Below are 23,472 nucleotides of genomic sequence, written 5' to 3'. Positions count from 1 at the left end.
ATATACAGGCACCCCTAATGTACTCACACAATGCATATTGAATGAATATATTGTCGTTTTGATCATACTCTCTCTTTCTGGTCTACAATTGTGCTTGTGTTTGAGTTCTTAGTTCCTAGGTGAATTTTTCCCTAAGGCAAATTCATACATGGTATCAGAGCTTTGAGATTTTCTCATCACATAGTTGTTTGAGATCGTTGCTTTAGCACATGAGTTTTAATCCAGAGTATTGCAAAAATTGGGAGTATCTAGAGCTAGATCTAAACTTGCCATTGCGTTCTAAATGCTAATTTGGTGAAGATCGACTATAAACTCAACTACCTTAGCCAAAAGTCAACCGTGAGGCAAATTTTTTTTCAAATTGGCACCTAAAGGCCCCGGTTTGCAACACGGGTATGATCTTTAGATCTGTAATTTTTTAATTCAAATATGGTATTTTTATTTAATCTCTGTAATTATTTCAATTTTCAAAAAAAAAAATTAATCCTCTGGGCAGGTAGCAAAGAAACTTTTGTAGGTACTGGGATGTTAGATCCCAACCCTGCATAGAGGAATATTTAGAAAGCATCTTCAATTTTAAATCTAGGGGCTTCACCATAATTTGGCATCAAATTTTGGCCAAACAAGCCTTCACCAAACTGTGGCCAAGTTTCAAACTTTACGACAGACAACCAAACACACTGCGATAACATTTTCCTCAATCATGGCTTGCTTTGTGTTTAAACATTACAAGCATAGTGTTTTATACACTTTGCATCCAACTCTCCCATGAATGTGGGACAAAAGATTGTAAAATTTTTGCACCTACCAAATCTTTTATTGGTAGTGTTTTTAAATTCTCTGGCCACTGAACAGTCTTCCCGACATGCAATTTTTGTCCATTGGAAAGTGATCTTCGACCGCTGTAAAAAATTTCTGGCCATGGTGTAAAGTTATGGCCCATAGCGTTTAATTTCCAACCAAATTTGTGATTCCTGGCACATTTTTTTGCCACCCTCTACATGAGACACAGAACATTGACAAGTGGACACACATTTGCCCCACAACTGCGCACAGAATCTAGTCAACGCTTACTTAGCTAACACATCTTCCATGTTCGTAAGCCGTACAACACAAACAACACTATTCGTATAGCCACATAGACAATTATGCACTATACCTGACACATCAACAAGTTTTTACTGTATCTATATGACACATGTTCAGAAATTAGATCTTTTGGCAACTGTACTTGCTTAATCCTACATTTTGCAACTTCAAACACTCCATACGGGCTCATCTAGTCACCTTTTCAGGTTCTATTTTTTTTTGAAAGTACATTATTTTTCATTTACTTTCCAGATCTATAGTCAAGTTCTAGGTTGTGTGGACCAAAATATCACTTTTAGAACTAGGGTTTTTTTGCATTGTAAAGCTTTGATTACTTTACAAAATTGTTGTACATATGAGCTATAGTGCTCAGTGACAAATTTGGGTCTCAAAAGGTAGTTGTAAAAGAAAAATTGAAAAGTCCACTTCGTTCATTTTGACAAGTGGCTCATTTTACATGCACTACTTATAAAGTGCCAAAAGCATCTTTTTTTGGGTGTCTTTTGATTCAGTGAAAGGGGGGGGGGGGGGGGGGTGTACTTTGTTCTTGTGTCTCTCTTTTGTGCTCTTTTCATTTTCTACATCATGGGTTCATCTAAATGTCCATCTCTAACTTCACACAATTATTCTACATGGAAATGTATTGCATGGAGTATATTAGTGGAAAAAGGTCACAGTCTTTATGTTGATTTTACAATTACCAAACCTGCTAATGCTAACAAACTCATTGAATGGAAAAAAATAAGACCAGTAGGCTTTAGGAATTATCGTGAGATGTGTACATAGAGATCTCTTCTTTCACTTTGCTAGTTGTACTGAATCCAAACCTTTATGGGACAAACTTGAATCATTATATGGTAAGGTGGATGAAGAAAAGGGATTTCAGAGTGAGGATGATCTACTTCTCTTGCATCCAAAGAACTTTGACACAATTTAGGATTACATCAACAAAGCCAATGAGTATAGGGCACTACTTAAAGATTATGGAAATCCCATGAAGGATGACAAGTTAATTCATAACATCCTAGAGAGGCTACCTTCAGAGTATGCTTCCTTTGTTTCAAGTTTTAACACTCACAAGTTAACCATGGGGAATGCTTACCAAAAGCCCACATTTGATACATTTGTAGAGATGTTGATTGTTGAACAATCTCACTTGATAGACTTAGGACTTCCCAAAACATCAAAGACCAAAGCCTTGATGGCCAGTGATGAGCACCAATCAAGTCAAGGGGGAAAGTTCTAGCAACAACAACAAGAAGCAGTGGAAGCAAAAATCACAATCTAAGACACAATAGTCGTCCTCACAGCAAGGCAATTCTTCTTCCAACAAGAAGGGAAGTAATGAAAAGAAGGACAAACTTTTTTGTGCATATTGCAAAAAGCCAAATCATGATGAGCATCATTGCAAGACTAAGTGAATCGATGAGTTGGAAAACCTACTTAGGAAGAACAAAATGCAAGTGCTAGGTACTTCTAAGGATTCTACTCCAACCTCTTCAAAGGGTAAAGGGCAAGCACTTATGGAAAATTCAAGTTTTTCTTTGGAATGGATACTCAACTCAGGTGCCTCCTATCATATGAGTTCTTCAAAGGGAGATTTTTCTTCATTGAAGCAGTCAAAGGTACCACACATCTTCCTGGGAGATGATACTAAAATTGAAGTTGAAGGAAAAGGACATGTGGAAATGGACAATGGGGAATTAAAAGATGTTCTCTACATTCCAAACCTTAGCTTCAATCTCCTATCAGTTTACCAAATCACTCACCTTGGAGATGGTCACAAAGTTGAGTTCCTTCCAGATTTAATAATGGTGCACAGTCTTAGAGATGATTCATTGGTTGCAGTGGGAAAATTCAATGATGACAAGAGGCTTTATTCCTTCTCCCACTTTGTGCCTAAGTCTCCTTCTCAAGCCTTGTTAACTCAATCTAATTCACACATTAACCTATGTCATAAGTAGTTTGGTCATCTTGAATTTTTCTATCTTTAGAAACTTTGCTTCAAACACATGGTCAAAGGTCTACCTAACATCAACTTTTCTAAGGGAGAGTGTTTTTCATGTTCAATGGATATGCATCTTGAAGAGAAGTATGATAAAATGAAGTCTTCCAAAGCACCTGTTGTTCTCCAATTGGTTCACATGATTTTAGCTAGACCTTTTGTAGTGACTTCAGTCAGCCAAAGTCGCTACATCATTACTTTTGTTGATGACTTTTCAAGATTCACATGGGTCTACTTTCTTCATCACAAGAATGAAGTGGTTCATAATCTTCAAGTCTTTAAGAATCATGTTGAACACAAATCAAGGAAAGCCATCAAGGTTCTATAGGTGTACAATGAGAAAAGATATGTGGATAGAAGACTTAGAGACTTTTGCAAACATGAGGGAATCGATCTTCAAAATCCACCAGCATTTAGTTTGCATAAGAAAAATGTTGCAGCTATGAGGATTAGGACTCTCAAAACCATGGTAAGTTGCATGATTAAAGACAAGTCTCTTGATTCAACACTTGAAGTTGAAGCCATTAGTAGTGCTACTCACATACTTAACAGGTCTCCTCATAATGCCTTAGATGGGAAGACTACTTTCAAGGCATGGTGCAATGGAAAACCAATTGTGAGTCACTTCAGAGTCTTTGGTTGTCTAGCATGGGCAAACCTATCTTCCAGTGGATGCAAGGCACTAGGACCTAGGCCTTGTACTTTCATAGGATATGAAGACAATGTGAAGGCTTACAGACTTATGGATCTAGAGACTCGTGAAATCTTTGTGGAGAAGGATGTTCACTTTGGGGAAAAATCACCCTGCTTATCCTTTACTCTTCTCCGCACTTCATACACAATGGAAACTAATAGTGACACCAGTGATAATGCTTCAATAGATTCAAACATGTGGGGTTCTATCAACAGTTACAATGAGAGGTCACGTCATCAGTATAGTCCACATGCATACATTGCCATAGTGAAAGGTCTAGCACATTAAGGTACATGTTGTCTTCCAGCTCAAGCTTTAGTTGATGACTACATGGCAGACATTGCAAGTTTTTTTATGGAGTCACACACCGTAGACTTGGGAGATAGCCTTGATGATTCACATCCTCTCATTAATGAAGATGAACCTTCTACAGTGGTTGCGAGGGCTCACTCTGACCCTTATGTCCATTCTCCACATGATCAATATTTATACGTTGGCGTGATTATGGACCCTTATGTACAACAATTGGATGAGGTCTCTTTGTCAGTTGAGGAGATAGTTGGTTCATTGGAATAGGTTCAATAGGCATCCTTGCCAAATCTACATTCATTCTTTTCAGAATAGTTGGAAGGGGCGAACATCAACATCAACACAAGGATACTTGAGCACGTTTTATGACCACCATACATCTTCAAGATTTCACCTTTTTCATTGTTTCTTCCAAAGGGGAGGAACTTCATTCTGCATTCTTGGAACAACTTCTTCCTTGGAGTAGCACTCACTAGTCACCATTCTTCTTTTTTTTTTTTTTGGGGGTGGTGGGGGGGGGGGGGGGGGGGAGGACTACCTTGTCTCTCTTCCTCTTATTTCTTATGGGGGGAATTTTTCCTCATATGAGGTTTAGTTCTTCTCATTCTTCACTTTTGTATATATTGGATGTATGTCATAATGGGGGGTCTTAATTACTCCATCTATCCATGTATCCCTTTTCATATCCCTTTCTGGGGGAGGATTTTTCCCATGATATTTTACCTCTTTGTTTGCTTTATGAGTGATTCCATTTCATTATGTACATGGGTCCCTAACATGGCCTAGTAGCTAGGACCCATCGTACATTTTATCCTAGTTTTTGTAAGCTTAAAGGCATTCTCCTAAGTTTCACTTAAGGGGGGGTGTTGGTGTAAATACATATTTATTATTTACACTTACTTAAGTTTACTTAGGTTAATGCATTATTTTTTTTATTTTACATTATTTTATTATTTTATTTTGTGAGACACTTAGGAGTTTGTGTACCTTTTTGAGTTGTCATGTTGACAACATAGAAGTATGCAACTTTATTTCAGTACATGGTGTCTAGAATACTAGAGTTTGCATCATTCACTAAATTGTCATGTTGAAAACATAGTTATTCACACTCCTTTAATTTTAGCACATATTGTCTACAATGCCGATTTGTGTGTCACACCCTTGTAGGCTTATCCTCTCATCATCGCACTTACTTCCATGCTTAATAGAGGATAACCCATATCTTGTGGACATGTGCCTAGTTGTATGACTTATCATGTAGCTGATTCCAAGGAATTCTAGATTTATCTTAGAGGCCTTTATATATAGGCACTCCTAGTGTACTCACACAATGCATATTTAATGAATATATTGTCATTTTGATCGTACTCTCTCTTTCTAGTCTACAGTTTACTTATGTCTGAGTTCTTAGTTCCTCAATGAATTTTACCCTAAGGAAAATTCTTACACATCCAATCTTGAAAATTCTTAGTTATCTCATTCTCAACCACCATGCTAAGAAGAAAAATCATATCTAAAATATCTTTATTAGAAAGTGTCCTATGAAGAGTCCTTGGTAATTGTGATTGTCATTTCCTTAGTTGATCTAACCAACTTTTGGAAACAATATTAAAACACTTATTTTTATTTTGAAGGAAATATCCTCAAGCACCTTCTTTGGAGATCTCTATGAATTCCTCCCTCACTGGAAATCTAGATTAAATGGAAATAGATACCAGATTAAGTCTTGTTATGACCTTACCTTCTAAATTTTTAATTGCTTTAGAGTTTCAATCACATATTTTCGTAAATTCTCGAACTGACTAGTTTGGTGCACCAAAGTGCAAGTGAATGTCCTCTTACATGAGCTAGTAGATAATCCAATGTTTTTCATGCCAAAGGTGATCTATCCTCTTTACTTATTGCTTGCTAAAAATATGCAATATCAATGTGTTCCATATTTGTGTTTGATATCTTCAAAAGAGTTCTTGTCAATATTATAGGAGGCTCCTTGCCTTGGAACTTGTATTTCATTATTTTACTTTTCCAACTTCTTATTCAAATGACTTGAGTGTGATGAGTGGTGATATGTTGTTGCAAAACTCCAACCATCGTGCTCTAATTGCTTTCACAAATATCTTAAAATTCCAAATATTGTCCTTTCACTAACTCAGGAAAAATCTTCAAGGTTATCTCTTCAAAAGAACATTAAAATCCAATCTATTTGATTTAAACTATCAAAATCAACCTTTGACTTCTATAGAATATGATTGCATGTGTTGTAAGGAAACTTGCAATAAAAATTATAATTGTTTCCACATAACCCATAATATATCTAAAACATATAAATACTTAAAATACACATGCAAGAGAATAGACAACATACCAAAAAAATGTGACACAAGATATATGCTAGGAAACCCTCATCGAAGAAAATCCTAGCCTCCAAAAACATCCATCACCATGTATTTCAACAAAATCACCATTGCAATACAACCATGGAAGCCTTCAAAGCCATAGTCAACACCAAGCAATCCATGTGAACAAACATGAATTCACACATCCCATGCCATGCTTCCAACCTTCACAAATTCTCCCTTGGGTAACCTATCAAGCCTTGTCTTGCTTGAATTTCTTTTTTTCCCTTTTGCCTCTTTTGTCTTTTCTCTACAATTACCCTTGTGGTTGCTTATATAGTAGCAAGTCTCACAAAACCACCAAGTTGTATTACATAAACCACATGTGCTACCTAACCCATTGACCCCACATTTAATAATGGACATTTAGTTATTTTTCCCAATATTAAATAATTACATCAAATATTATCACAATGTGTCAATACAACACACCAAGAATGCCCCATGGGAGCCTCTCTATATTGCATGCTCATCTAGGTGATTCTAGGTACAACATTACATGATAAAACAAAATAATACAATATAACAATATTATGCAATGTGTGCAACACATAATCTCAACATTTTTCTTAATGGGTATCTTCATAGCTATATCATTAACAAGTACCACATTCTCTAGATTTGGCAATCATTCTTATTTCGTTTGTGCTATGTTGGCAGGTAAAGGAGTATGGATAAGCCTATGAATTAAAATATTAGTCTTTCTAATTGTCTACTTCAAATACCACTTGATAACTTTCTATCTCTTTTTGCCTAGGTTTGACTACTCATACATTGACAATCAAACATTCTAGAAGCAAAGGTATTATGTCAAATAGATTGCATGCTTAGTTGGCACCAAGACATGAATCCTTATCTAAGGTGGAATTAGTGACAATTTTATGTATCTTTCCCAGTGAGATAGTCACCAGAGACATTGATGGGAATGTAGTTTAGACATTTGTCAAACATACTCACATGTTTTGCTTATATTCCCCACAATCACTTGAACTTCATAATTGACAAAATTTATTCCTTTCTAGTGCAAGAACACCTAGGCTAACTCCTAGTCCTAACTCTACCCTTTGGGTTTTTGGATTGTACTAACCCTAGCCAAGTTAATTAGGTGTGTTTGGGCCTCAGAAGGTCATTGTTGGGTTTGTTCCTGTTGGAATTCTTTAGAATAACTGAGAGGGGTGGTGAATTAGTTATCCAAGGTCTAGATGTACAAATAAAATTTTTCATAGCTTAGTGAACCCATATCCATAAAACATATTTATCATTCATGCATCCATTAGATCATACAATCACTTAAACTTGTAGGTTACTGTCAAATCAACTTTATATAAATGTAAGCATGAAACATAACATATTCAATAACACATTTGACACAATGATTTTACGTGGAAAGCCAATTTGGGAAAAGCCACTAGTAACATGCTACTCATTCTCACTCTTCTGAAGTGATGCCTTGTGCAAGGCAAACCCTATTAATGGTTACAATGCACACTATTAAATGTGACTTGGTTAGAGGATTTCAATCACCCTGTTATGAGTGAGCCTTGTTAGAAGATTTTAGATCATTCACTTCAAATGTCACCGGGCTAAAGGATTTACAAATGACTTTTAGGTCAACCTTCATCCAAAGGATTTACCCTAGACTAGTACAATGATTAGAATGTAATAGAAAGGCTTGATCTAATAAAAACTTACAACACACTTGCAAATTACAGATCTGTGTTTCAATCCTCCATTTTGCTTGGCTTTCACACTTCAGCTTTGATAACTAGTTCATCCTTCAAGCATCCATGCCCTTAAGACTTCTTGCTTTACCGCCCAATATTAGTCTCTTCTATTTAGTCACTGAATGAAGCAATACCCTAGACTCCTTGTCTTCCTTAGGTTCTCACACATGACAACCATTGCTGCTAACCAACTGTCTCTATAAATAGATAATTAAGATCTTTTGTCATTCTTCCTCTATCATCCATTTTAGGGTTAGGTAGGATTAAATGGATTCGCCCATCTTTTCATTTGTTTTCCTTCTAGAAACTTCTCTTTCAATCCTTTTTGAATTCACCTCCAAATGGTTTACCGGTTTAACATACTTAACTCAAATTATCAAATCCACGATTTAACATGAATACTGACAGTTGACATCAATATGTTTTCATTCAACTTCCATACTATTCTTCCACTCATCATCCACTAGATAACTCAATAAACACTAAAGCTTACTAGTGCTTGACATCAGCTAAACTTTACTCAGCTTACAATGTATCACTCAGCATACACTAAACTTTGAATTTGCTTGGCTCTAAAAAATTTCTACTTGGCTTGCACTAACTTTGCTTGGCACCTACTGTCTGCTCAGTCAAGCTTGGCAAACTCAATTCTTCTTACTTGTTCTTCTAGACTTAAGTAGTGTATCAATCCTTTGCAACCTTAAGTAGATAATCAATGCACTATATCATCATTGTCTTAACTAATCCTTGTAATTCTTTTTCATACCATAACTTAACCTTTTCTTTTAGGTGCTATTGTTATCTCATTTTATCAAAACCTCCTCATCAATCAACAAATGATAGTGCTCAAATCATCTAAGCAGTTGGCTTACCAACAAGTAGCAGGTTTGACATCAGTGACAAAACAATGATTGAAACACATTCTAATACTTGTATCAATCTATTTTCAACAATCTCCCTCTTTGGTGATGGGAAAATAGTACAACCATTACAACCAACAATAACAACAAAAATAAAATAATTCTTTGCATTGAAATCTCTCCCACTATCATCAAATTTCATCTTCAGTATAGATTACAAAATTCTATTTTGATCAACAAAAAATCAACTCATCCTTATGATTCCCTCTTGATCACTTCTTATATCTCCCTCTTACTAGGTAGACATAATCATTAGGTACACTATCTCCCTTTCTGGATTACTAGATTTCTCCCTTTCTTTGTCTTCCTCCCTCTTTGACAATAATTCCAAAGACTTGTTATCTAAATATGCAGATATGAACATTTTCAATTTCTTCCTCTATCACCTAGCTTGTGATTGATCTGCAACTCTAGCTCTTTGATTACTTTAGACAGCTCCTAAAGTAAGATCCACTACATCAATGTGTAACATATGTCAATTTTAGGGAACTTCTCATGCTTTTTAAATAGCCTTTGATAGGAGTATCACCCCTATTTTACCTCTTAGATACTCATGAGTATCCTTAGGTAATGCATTTGTGAAGATACCAGTTATTTGCTCTTTTGTTTTCACATATTCCATCTTCACCTCTTTATCTAACTAATTCTCTCAAGTAATGATACTTGATTGCAATGTGCTTAGTCTTTGTATGCATCACAATAAAGTAGCACTTGTATTATCACAATAAAGTATCACTAGTTCAATGATTTCCTCTATCATACCTTTAAGTAGTTGTTTAATCCATACAATATTTTTACAATTTATTGTAACAACAACATATTCAACTTCAACAATAGATTAAGATATGCAATTTTATTTTTTGCTAGTCCATGTAACCAACCTTTTTCCTAAGAAAATTCTCCTCCACTAGTGCTCTTTTTGTCATCAATATTTCCAGCCCAATCAGCACTATTGTAGGCTCTCAATTCAAATTTTTCATTTTTCTTGTAGTGTAGACCATAGTCTTATGTTCCTTTCAGATATCGAGCATTATTCTCTTAATAGCCATCAAATGATTGTCCCTGGGATTAACATAGAATCTTTCAACTATCCCAACAAATAATGCAATATTAGGTTTGTTATGTGCTACATATTGCAATTTTCCAATCATAGACCTATGTAATGTTTGATTCACCTCGACTGAATCATCATTCATAGACAATTTTTATCCTATCACCATAGGCGTGCTTACTGGCTTGAAATCTTCCAATCCAAAAGTTTCCAATATCTTCTTTACATATTTTGACTAAGTGATATATATACCATATTTCACCTAATGTACTTGCAAACCCACAAAAAAATTAATCCTTCCAAACATAAACATCTCAAATTCTTTCTTGATTTTATTTGCAAAAGCTTTATATAAAGTATCCTGACCTCCAAATATGATATCATCAACAAAAAATTTAGATATTAAAATACCTTTTCCTTTTTCTATCTTAAAGTATAGATTTTTGTTATCATCAATCCTCTCAAATCCAATTTTCACAAGATAATTGTGAAGCCTTTCATACCATGCTCTTGGTGCTTGTTTCAAACCATATAAAGCTTTGTATAGATTACATACCATGTTTTTATTGTTAGCATCAACAAATCCTTCTGGTTGTTCTATATAAACTTCTTCTTCCAATATTTCATTCAGAAATGTAGACTTAACATCCATTTGATAAAATTTGAACCCTTTATATGTAGAGTAAGCAAGCAAATTTCTTACTCCTTCCAATCTTACAATAGGAGTGAATGTTTCTCCATAGTCTATCCCTTCTTCTTATGCATACCCCTTGCAAACTAATCTTGCCTTATTCCTTGTGACTTCACCATTTTCATCTAACTTGCTTCCATACACCCACTTGGTGCCAATCACATTTTTATCTTTTGGTCTAGGAACTAGAGTCCATGTCTTATTCTTTTCAATCTGCTCAATCTCTTCTTTCATGGGTTTGCTCCAATCCACATCTTCTAAGGCATCTTTTACTATTTTAGGTTCATGCAAGCTAAGAAAACATATATCATTTCTCAACTTGTCCCTTGTCATTGGTCTTGCATCTTTATTTGCAATAATTTGCGCACCGGGGTGATGTCTTCTAACGTACTTTGACAATCTTCATTTTGCCCTATTTTCCTCATTTGGTCTATCAACTTCTAAATCACTATGTATTTCTCTAATAGGTAATTCAACATCTCTTTCATGTACACTAATCTTAGAATTAGAATGTGCCTTAACTTCATTTTGTAACTCGACACTTGAGTGTAACTCGGTTCCTAAATGCAACTCGACATTCATGGTATGTGACTCAACAGTTACTGAAACTTACTGTTTATTTGCAACTTGATTTACAATGTCTTCATCAATAGGCACACCTTCATAAAATTATACAAATGATTTATATTCCTCTAGTTCCTTCATAGATTTGGCCTAATGTACATTTGTATATTCATCAAATTTCACATTTGCACTTTCTACAATTTTGTTAGTGTTAAACACTTATAAGCTTTACTTCTTGTGGAATAGCCAAGGAATATACCTTGTTCACTTTTTGCATCAAATTTAACATTCTTGGAATCCTTGAGAATATAACATTTTCTTCCAAATACCTTAAAATATTTTACATTGGGTGAGTATCTATACGATAGTTCAAAAGGTGTTGAATGAGTACCTTTCTTGAGTTACACACAGTTCAAGGTATAGACAGTTGTACTTACAGGCTCTCTTTAGTATTTCAAAACAACATTATTCTCCATTACGAGTGTTCTAGATCAGTCCATTATAGATATGTTCCTCCTTTCACCAATTCCATTTTGTGGAGGGGTCCTAGGGGTAGATGTTTGTCTTTTGATTCCTCTGTCATTACAACACATCTCAAACTCATTTGATGTAAATTCTCCATCTCTATCAAATCTCAAACATTTTAGAATTTTACCTATTTCCTTCTCAACTCTTGCTAAGCACCACTTAAATGTTTGGAAAGCATCATATTTCTATTATAGAAACATAATTGTCATCATCCTAGAATAATCATCAACAAATAGCATAATATACTTATCACCTTTGTTTCTTTGCATATCAATTAGTCCACCCAAGTTAGTATGAACAATATCCAATATTCCTTTAGAGATATGAGTCTTACTCTTAAAACTTGACTTTGTCATTTTGCCTAACTAACATTGTTTGCAATTTATATTGTCAGGTTTCTTCAACTTAGACAAATCTTTGACTCTTTTTACTAGTACTAACCAACTTATCAAAATTGACATAACATAACCTCTTGTGCCATAACCACACATCATCAAATTCTACAACTAGACAAGTAGCATCATCCATATCAAGGTAGAATAGATCACCTCTAGTTTGATCACCTTTCCCCATTAGTTTTCCATCAGTATCATATATCTTAGCAATCTAGTTCTAAAACTCAACCTTACAACCTAAGCTATTCAGTTTTGACACACTCAACAAATTATAGTTAAGTCCTTCAAGATAATAAGCATTGTCACATATAAAAAAAATTATGAGTTTGATAGAACCTTTTCCTTTTATCAGACAGGGTGCATCATTACCAAACCTTACACTATTTCCACCATAATAATTCAAAGTAATGAACTTACTTTTATCTTTAGTCATGTGATGTGAACACCCAGTTTCAATGATCCATTTGTCATTCTTGTTCACACAAGACACTAGTCCAGTTGCCTCATCCTCATTAGAATCATCCTTCATTGCAACATACACCACTTCATCATCATGATCATCATATCCATCTTTGGTTTCCCAATGCAGCAAGAATTCTTGCCTTTGTCTTTATAGTCTTTGTTGTCTTCTTCTCTTCTAATTTTGTATTTGTCTCCACCTTTGTAGTTCTTCTTCTCTGCACATCTAGTAGCAATATGACCAACCTCATTGCAATTAAAACACATGATAGGTAACTTATCTTTGAATTTTCCTTTACCACTATGAAATCTCCTTGCTAGTAGTGCTTCAAGTTGTTCTACATCCTCCTCATCTGTATCATTGTCACCGAAAACATATTTTCCTTTTTTCTTCTTCTTCTCATTAGGTTTCTTCAATGTCAACTTAGCTTTGAAAGAATATTCAACATTGTCAGATTTGAAGTTATCAAAATTGGATAGCTTAAAAGTAGTGAGCCTACCTACTAGATTTTCAAGAGTCAGATTAGAACCTGGTATACATTTCAGTTCATTTATTATAGGAACTCTAATAGCATAGATGGGCATTAATGTTCTCATAACTTCTCTTAAAACAATATCGTCATCTATCTTATAGGTAGATCCTCTTATTGTATTAACAACATCTTTTATCCTAGAGCAGTATTGAGCAACATTATCACCATCTTTCATTCTCATATCATCGAACTTACCTCTACGACTTTTAAATTTGTCTCTCAAAACATTTGTATCACCTCCATAAATGGTGTGAAGGGCATCCTACATTTTCTTTGCATCGTTACAACCCTTGATATCATTGAACTCGACATATCTTAGGGCAGAGGCCTAGTTGTGTTCTTTCTTCTTTTTCAGATCTTTAGTAGTTAGGGCTCTAGTAGGATTGACATGCTCATTAGCAATGGTAGATTGTGCATGAACTCCAAGATCTCCTAGCCTAGCTTCATCAAACTTTTCCATGTAGGAAAGTTATCTCTATTAAGCTTGGGTACCTATCTTTTTGACATCTTGATCTTATGCTTCTAGTGCCTTCAAGCTAGTCCTCTTTAAGTAGATGGCTCTAATACCAATTGTTGAAATTCTTTAGAATAATTGAGTGGGGGATGAATTAATTATCCAAGGTTTAGATGTACAAATAAAACTTTTTATAGCTTAGTGAATCCATACCTTAAAACATATTCATCATGCATGCATCCATTAGAGATCATTCAATCACTTAAACTTGTAGATCACTATCAAATAAACTTTGCAAAAATGTAAGCATAAAACATAACAAATTTAGTAACACGTTTAAAACAATGATTTTACGTGGAAACCAAATTTGGAAAAAACCACAAGTAACATGCTACTCATTCTCACTCTTATGAAGCGATGCCCTATGAAAGGCAAACCTTGTTAAAGGTTACAATACACATTGTTAAATATGACTTGGTTAGAGGATTTCAATCACCCTATTAGGAGTGGTACTTTAGATCATTCACTTGAAATGTCACCCAGATAAAGGATTTACAATTTATTGTTAAGTCAACTTTAATCCAAAGGATTTACCCTAGACTGGTATAATGATTAGAAAGTAACAATAAGGCTTTGATCTGATAACAATTTACAACATAGTTGTAGATTACAAGTCTTTATTTCAGTCATCCATTCTACTTGGCTTTCACACACTTCAAATTTGATAATTTGTTCACCCTTCAAACATCCGTACCCTTAAGCCTTCTTTCTTTTCTTTCCAATAGTAGTCTCTTCTATTTGGTCACTAAATGAAGAAATATCATAGACTATCTTCCTTAGTTTCTCACACATGACTACCATTGCTTCTAATCAACCATCTCTATAAATAGAAAATTAAGATATTTTTATCATTCATCCTCTATCATCCATTTTAGGGTTAGGTAGGATTAAATGAATCTACTTCTCCTTCAACCCTCTTTGAATTCGCCTTTAAATGGTTTAGCATGAATTTTGTGCAAACAACTCATCATGATTATCTTCCACATGCTTCACAAAATTCATGAAAACAAAATAGTTGGCTCAAATTCATCAAATCCATGACTTAACATGAATACTGGCAATCAACAATAATATGTTGTCACTCGACTTTCATACTGTTCTTCCAGTTGTCATCCACTAGATAACTCAACAAACACTAAAGTTTATTGGTGCTTGAAATCAACTAAACTTTGCTCGGCTTACACTATATCAATTGGCATACACTAAACTTTGACTTTTCTCAGCTCCGATTGATTTTTGTCTTGGCTTGCAATAACTTTGCTTAGCACCTACTATCCACTCCGTCAAGCTTGACAGACTCAATTCTTCTTACTTGTTCTTCTAGACCTAATCAATGTATCCATTTTTTGCAACCTTAAGTAGATAGTCAATGCACTATATCATCATTGTCTTAAATTATCCTTGTACTTCTTTTCCATACGATAACTCAACCTTTCCTTTAGGTGCTATTGTTATCTCATTTGATCAAAACCTCCTCATTAATCAAACAAATGATAGAACTCAAATCATCTAAGTACTTGTCTTATAAGAAAGTAATAGGTTTGACATCGATGACAAAAAAATGATTGAAACACATTCTCATACATGTATCAATATGTTTTCAACAGTTCCTAGTTGGATTTGACTAGGTTCAATTCACTCTAGCTAGTTTGGTCTTCTTGCTTTACATTGTTTGTGTTTTGGGTGTTAGGGGTTGTGTGTATTATAACCTAAAAAATTGAGAAAGGTGTGGTTTTGAGTTATCTTTTCCTCTATGATATTTTTATATCCTTGTGAATAGGTTGGAGACTATACCTTTTCATTTGGCAAAAGTTGGGGAAAGAGGTCAAAAAGATGTCAATTGTGCAAAAGTTGCAAATAGGTAAAAAATGGTTAATATCATGTGAATTGGTGTTGTAAATGTTAAATCATACTGAGAAATCATAAATGGATCATAGTAGAGAAATTTGGAAGTCCCTAGGTGAAGAAAATCAAAGTTTCTAAAAAATGCAAAAAGTTGTCAATGTTGCTAGAAATTTTGAAATGTTGCTAGCAATTTTGAAAAGTTGCTTGACAACTTTTTGATAGGAAAGTTGTATAACGCAAGAAAGAGGTTGATGGTTATTCTAACTATCTGAAACCTCTTGGGAAACTTATAAAACCATGAAATGAAGCCATCCTAGGGGTTGACAGTTGTAACAAGCAAAACTTTGCAAGTAAATCCAGGATATATAGTTCAAAGTTTGATAGTTTTAAGTTTCTTGATTGCATGCATAGACAAATGGATTGAAAGGCTAATTTTTGTGTTGGATTCTTATTTTTCATGATGTTATAATACTTTTCATTTTAGACTTCAAGTTATTTAGAGTTCAATTGTGCATAACTAGCAAATCATTTGTACATAAACTGTTCGTTGTTTTTGCTTTGACTATTTTTGGGAAAATGGCTCACCCATGAATGCTCACAATGCAATCATTATGGTTTTTGGGTATATGTAAGTGTATCCCTTTGGCAATGTAGAACGTAAAGGAGAGGCCTGGAAAATCATGACAACTATTTTTAATGTGATATCCTAGTTGAGTCTTGGATGCATGGCTAGGTGGTCATAGAGTTAACAAGTGGATGCGAGTAGGTTGAATGCATTAGGTGGTTCAATATATTTGTTTTAGAAGGAGAAGGGATGTGAAAGTAAGCCTCATGTGAAAGGGCATGTTTCCATGAACAATTTTTCTAAGGTTTTCAATAGACCCTAGTGAATGCTAACAAGAAGGCCTAAAACCCTTATTTTTAGGCACCTATATAGGAAGGAGGTGTATAGATATGTTGGAGACTTGAAACCAAAAAAATATTTAAGCTCTCCCAAAAGGGTATCTAGATATTGAATTATACTACTAGCTTGTTAAGACAAATTTGATGGTATAACCCAATAACCTAGTTTAGAGGCCTAATTTAGCTAGTTTGGTCTAAATTGGTGAAATCGGTCAAGAAGATTATGGATTTTGAGACCAAGAGTATAAGTGAGGTCCAAAACCCTTAGGATGAATCCTTCACTCCTTTTAGAAGGTTTAATGACCCCTTTTTAGGATCATTTGTTTATTTACAACTTTTTCTTTATTTGTATTCTTTTACCCACAATTGTCTGATTGATAATATTATGGGGGTGATTCTTTCAATTGTCGAGATAAGACCTGATTTGGAAGTTCTGATATGTTGTGATTCTATGTGAATTTGATTATAAGAATATTAGGTAAAGATGTAATAAATGTTTCTTTTTCAATGATCTAATTAGTTTTCCTTTGCTGGATATCTAAGGTTGACAGTTGCCAATCTGTTTGGCTGAATAAATAGTAAATAGTATTGGATTCTAACTTATAATTCATTGTACCAAATTTTCAATCTCTTCTCCTGTTGTGTCTCTATTTATTTCCTCCAATGATTCCAGGTGTATATCTAGGTTCCTCTGTCTGCCACTCATTTGAGATTTTCTCTGATGAGCCAGATACCCCTGCTTGATGTATGCCTACTGATGAAATTCCCAAGAAGATAATTATTTATGCTCCAATATGTTGTCCTTGCTGAAGGTATTTCTCCTTATCCAAAATTAGGTTGATCTTATACCTCCTATCCCTTATAGGTTATATGGTTGCAACCCTTAGTATGAGTCAAAGGTCATATACATTAAACTAGTTTACATATGTTAACATTTTAGTTAACATATAGTACATACTTTTAACAATATTTATTTATTATAATTTGTGAAAGTTAAATGATATTTATTTCTTTTATATTTTAGATCGTATAAATTATATCAATTATAATAATATATATTTAACGATTATATAATATTATACAATGGTTTGTTCTATGTATAGTTTTATAATTATTATCTTTCTTATATGTGTTTAATGGTTTTCATTATTTAACTTAAAGTATCAACTTGTTATTGATTTAATAATATCAATATAAGAGTGTTAGTTTATAAGGATTATTAATTGATTATAATTGATTTATTTATAAAAGTATCTAAGTGAAATATGAATTTGCCATCTTAAATATGTTTATTATTATATATAGTTGACATAGAGAATTATATTTAATAGATAATGATATTATTATATATTTTTATTATCTTATATATATTCATATTATATCATTTAATTACATTTTAATGTTTAGGTATACATATTCCTATTGTTGTATAGTTGTTGGGTCTTATTTAGAGGTTCATGACACATTGCCCAACATTCTATTGCCTCAGTGAGAATTCTAGAAATGAATTGTGAACCCTTAACTTGTCCTTTACAATCATTATTAATTATATTAATATTTTAATTATGTATTTTATTATTTTTATTAATTATATATTATTTTTAATGATTATATATTTATTCTTTAATAATATATTATACCATTAATAATATATCAATATTTCTTTTAATATATTATAACATTAAGAAATAATATATTTATTTATTCGTAATTATTTACTTAGATTGCCCAAGTTAGGGGACATGACAGAGGTATCAATTGTAATGACCCCTTTTTAGAATCATTTGTTTATTTACAACTTTTTCTTTATTTGTATTCTTTTTGCCACATTTTACTGATTGATAATATTATGGGGGTGATTCTTTCGATTGCCAAGATAAGACCTGATTTGGAAGTTCTAATATGTTGTGATTCTATGTGAATCTGATTATAAGCATAGCAGGTAAAGATTTAATAATTGTTGCTTTTTCAATGATCTAATTAGTTTTCCTTTGTTGGATATCTGAGGTTGACAACTGCCAATCTGTTTGGCTGAATAAATAGTGAATAGTATTGGATTCTAACTCATAATTCATTGTACCAAATGTTCAATCTGTTCTCCTATTGTGTCTCTATTTCTTTCCTCCAATGATTCCAGGTGTATATCCAGGTTCCTCTATCTGCCACACATTTGAGATTTTCTCTGCTGAGCCAGATACCCGTGCTTGATGTATGCCTACTGATGAAATTCCCAAGAAGATAATTATTAATGCTCCAATATGTTGTCCTTGCTGAAGGTATTTCTCCTTATCCAAAATTAGGTTGATCTTATACCTCCTATCCCTTATAGATTATATGGTTGCGACCCTTAGTATGAGTCAAAGGTCATATACATTAAACTAGTTTACATATGTCAACATTTTAGTTAATATATAGTATATACTTTTAAGAATATTTATTTATTATAATTTGTGAAAGTTAAAATGATATTTATTTCATTTATATTTTAGATGATATAAATTATATCAATTATAATAATATATATTTAATGATTATATAATATTATACAATGGTTTCTTCTATGTATAGTCTTATAATTATTATCTTTCTTATCTATTTTAATGGTTTTCATTATTTAACTTAAAGTATCAACTTGTTATTGATTTAATAATATCAATATAAGAGTGTTAGTTTATAAGGATTATTAATTGATTATAATTGATTTATTTATAAAAGTATCTAAGTGAAATATGAATTTGCCATCTTAAATATGTTTATTATTATATGTAGTTGACATAGAGAATTATATTTAATAGATAATGATATTATTATATTTTTTTATTATCTTATATCATTTAATTACATTTTAACGTTTAGGTATACATATTCCTACTGTTGTATAGTTGTTGGGTCTTATTTAGAGGTTCATGACACATTGCCCAACATTCTATTGCCTCAGTGAGAATTCTAGAAATGAATTGTGAACCCTTAACTTGTCCTTTATAATCATTATTACTTATATTAATATTGTAATTATGTATTTTATTATTTTTATTAATTATATAATATTTTTAATGATTATATATTTATTCTTTAATAATATATTATACCATTAATAATATATCAATATTTCTTTTAATATATTATAACATTAAGAAATAATATATTTATTTATTCATAATTATTTACTTAGATTACCCAAGTTAGGGGACATGACATAAGGTGGAAGGATCATGTCTGGTGAAAATGGGAGTTTGGAAGGCATGTTGAAGTGACTCATTTGAGAATGCAAGTAGAAAACTCATTGGTGTAATTAGATAGGGAGATGTAGGGGGTAAATTAGCAATCCTTTGAGATAAGGGTGATAAAGGGGAACCCCAATAGGCTAGTAATGAAGCCTAGGAGGTCCTTAGTGAAGATAAGGGTTAGTGGAACCAATCCTATTATATTGGATTGGTATCAGGGACATAAAAGATTGGGCTTGTAGTTAGATGTATCAAATGGAAGAATCAGTAGGCGAGACAACAATGGTGACTAATGCAGAGTTAGGCAAAGAAATGGGTAAGAAAAGGGAGAGAGGGATCCTTGAAGAAGCCATATGAGAAATGAAAAAAAATTAGAGGAAGTTGTTAAGGAAGCTAAGAAGAAAGACCAAGAAGGTGAAAGTAGTGATAAGGGTAATGAGAAGATTGATCTCATTCCTAAACTAGATCCTTCATTAAATAACCATTCCTAAAAGCCATCAAGGCATTGGGTTGAAAAGTCCTAGAAGGATTTCCTTTGTTCAGTGGGAAGATGGACCTTGAACTGGTGATGGCATGTGTTTAAGGGATGGAAAACCACTTTGAGCATAAGGGGGTCACTAAAGTACAAAAGTTTAAGATAGCCCAATCTAGGCTAAGAGGGTCAACAGTAACCTGGTAGAAGTATCTCCAATAAGAAAGGGAGAAGATGGGAAAGAAACCAATTTTAAATTGGAAAACCATGGTGACAAAGGTAAAGGAACAATACCTACCTGAAGACTATGAGTTCCAAATACACAATTAGAGGTAGAGCTTAAAGAAACAAGAAATGGATGTAGCAACCTATACTAAGGAGTTTCATAAGTTATGTCTGAGATTAGGGACTCAAGAAGAAGAACCTATTAAGGTGGCTAGGTATTTAGGTGGTTTAAGGTGGAACATACAAGAAGAAATTAGTCTATAAATGCCTACAATAGTCCATAAATGTTTCCAATTGTATCTTAAGATGGAAGAGAGAAAGAAGAAGAAATCAAAGTCCAAATCTAGAGGTAGAGGTGGAGGTAGGGATGGAAGGAATCAAAGAGTGTATGGTAGTCAAGGTGCAGACTCAAGAAACCAAGGGGAAAATAAGTGAACTAGACAACGAGAAGGGAATTCCAATAGTGGGGGTTTTAGTAGGGGAAGAAGCTACAATAATGGTGGAGGAAGAAGAAGCAACAATCAAGGTAGAGGATCCTACTTTGCAACGATGAAGTGCTACAACTGCAATCAGATGGGACACCTTGTATATAGGTGCCCTGATAAAGGATCTACTTCCCAAGGGAGTCCAAAAAGAGTCAATTTTGTGCACAAACAATCTAGTAGTAGTAACAAACCATCTAATGTATCATTTGAGTCAAAAGAAGGGGGAAATCAAATGATAAGAAGAACACTAATTAAAGAACCTATCAAGGAACAATGAAGCCAAATAAGAGCTCTATTTAGTGTAAAGTGCAAGATGATGGGAAAAGTGGATAAGGTCATCATAGATTTAGGTTCTACAGATAACATTGTGTCAGAGGAGGTAGCTAAAAAATTGAATATGAAAAGAATTCCACATAGTAATCCCTACAAGGTTATATGGCTCAACAAAGGACATCATGTTCTTGCAAGTGAACAAGCACACATTGAATTCTCAATAGGGAGGTATAAGGATAAGGTGTTATGTAACATTCTACCTATGGATGCATGCCACCTTCTACTAGGAAGGCTATCACAATTTGATAGGCAGGCAATACACATACATTCAAGAAGGATGGTGTAACATTCAAGATTCAGTCTTTAATAGAAGAAGGAGAGGTGCAATTTACAAGTGCTAATGTCCTCATAGTTGGTGAAAAGGATTTCTTGTAGACATTGGAGAAAGGACAAGGGTTAGGGTATGCCCTGTTGTTGAAGCCCAAACAACAAGTTGCTGATAAGATAGGAAAGAAAGAAAAGTTACCCAAAGAGGTACAATAAATGCTTGAAGAATACAATGAAATTTTTAGTTATGGACAAGTTGTTACCCTACCTCCCAAGAGACCTATTAGCCATAAAATTTACTTCATTCTAGGAGCCACCCTTCCTAATAAAGTTAGCTATAAAATAACCCCTTAATAGAATGAGGAAATTACCAAGAAAATCCAAGAACTCTTAGACCAAGGCCTAATTAGCAAAAGTATAAGCCCTTTTATTGTGCCTACTATTTTAGCACGTAATGGGAGGGGGGGGGGGGGGGTGGGGGGTCGGGGGGTGGGGGGGGGAGGGGGGGAGAACTTGGAGATGTTGTACAGATTCAAGAGCCATAAATAGGATCACCATTAGGTATATGTTCCCAATACTTAGGATTGAAGACCTAATGGATTGTTTAGACGAACCAAGATACTTTACCAAGATAGATCTTAAAAGTGGTTATCACCAAATTAGGATAAGGAAAGGAGATGAATGGAAAACAAACTTCAAGACCATAAAAGGTTTGTATGAATGGCTTGTCATGCCATTTGGCTTATCAAATGCACCATCTACTTTTATGAGGCTTATGAACAAGGTATTGAAGGATTACATTAGTAAGTTTGTTGTTGTATATCTAGATGACATTTTTATTTTTAGCAAAAATAAAGAGGAGCATATCAAGCATTTGAAAATTGTTTTCAAGAAATTTCACGAGGAAAAGCTAATGATAAATTTGGAGAAATGTGACTTCATGAAGCAAGAACTGGTGTACCTTGGGTTTGTTTTTTCTCAGGGGAATCTCAAGATGGATCCTAGCAAGGTGGATGCCATCCTCAATTGGCCTACTCCTAAAGTTGTGTTGCCCCACTTTTTGTTTTCTAACGAGTTGGAAAAAGTCAATATTTTTTAGTAGGAAAAGTGATTGAAATCCTCATTCATGTTCGAGTCTAGGTCTAAGTCCCTGAGGTTAGGTGACTTCTATTGATTTTTCCTTTTTACCTTCTCTTTCCCTCTTGCCAAGTGGGTGTTTATTTTATTATGTACTAGTCAAGTAAGTTAGTACCTAGTTTTATAGAGATCAAATTTTCCCATTTGATGATCAATCATGTTTTATATTTTCTCACAACATACCACTCTTTTATAAACATGCATTGGCAAAAGAATGAAAAATATCTTCTCCTTGGTAGGTTTCGTACCCATGAAGGTGATTTCCTATAATAACCACTTAAAGACATATATGTATTAGAAACATGCAAAGGTGAAAGGTTACAAGATAAATCAACATTCTAATCTAAGTTAAGATCTCCAAGAATTGTTCAAATTTGCTAATACTCAAATATTTAAGCCTCGGCAAAAAATTTGAAGTTGTCTTCTCCTCGGCAAGTTTTCAACCCATGAAGACAATTTTTTGCAAGACAACTTTAGGCGAATAACAAGATATATTAGGATTCTTAAACAGGTCCTCACATCTCAACCAAGAATTCCTAGCTTCCATAAATGTTGTTGTAGAATATTTGGTTTAGAAGGAAGCAACAGTGGAAAGTGGAAAATGTCTTTTCTTCGGCAAGTTTTCAACCCATGAAAACAATTTTCAAATTTTTCAAAGAAATCAAGTTAATGATTAAATCCAACCTCTATATTGGATGTAGAGCATGTT

Source organism: Cupressus sempervirens, chromosome 5 (assembly GCF_028749045.1).
Source record: "Cupressus sempervirens isolate cs-2001-9-10 chromosome 5, ASM2874904v1, whole genome shotgun sequence".
Lineage (NCBI taxonomy): Eukaryota > Viridiplantae > Streptophyta > Pinopsida > Cupressales > Cupressaceae > Cupressus > Cupressus sempervirens.
Note: the sequence above shows the minus strand (reverse complement) of the source record.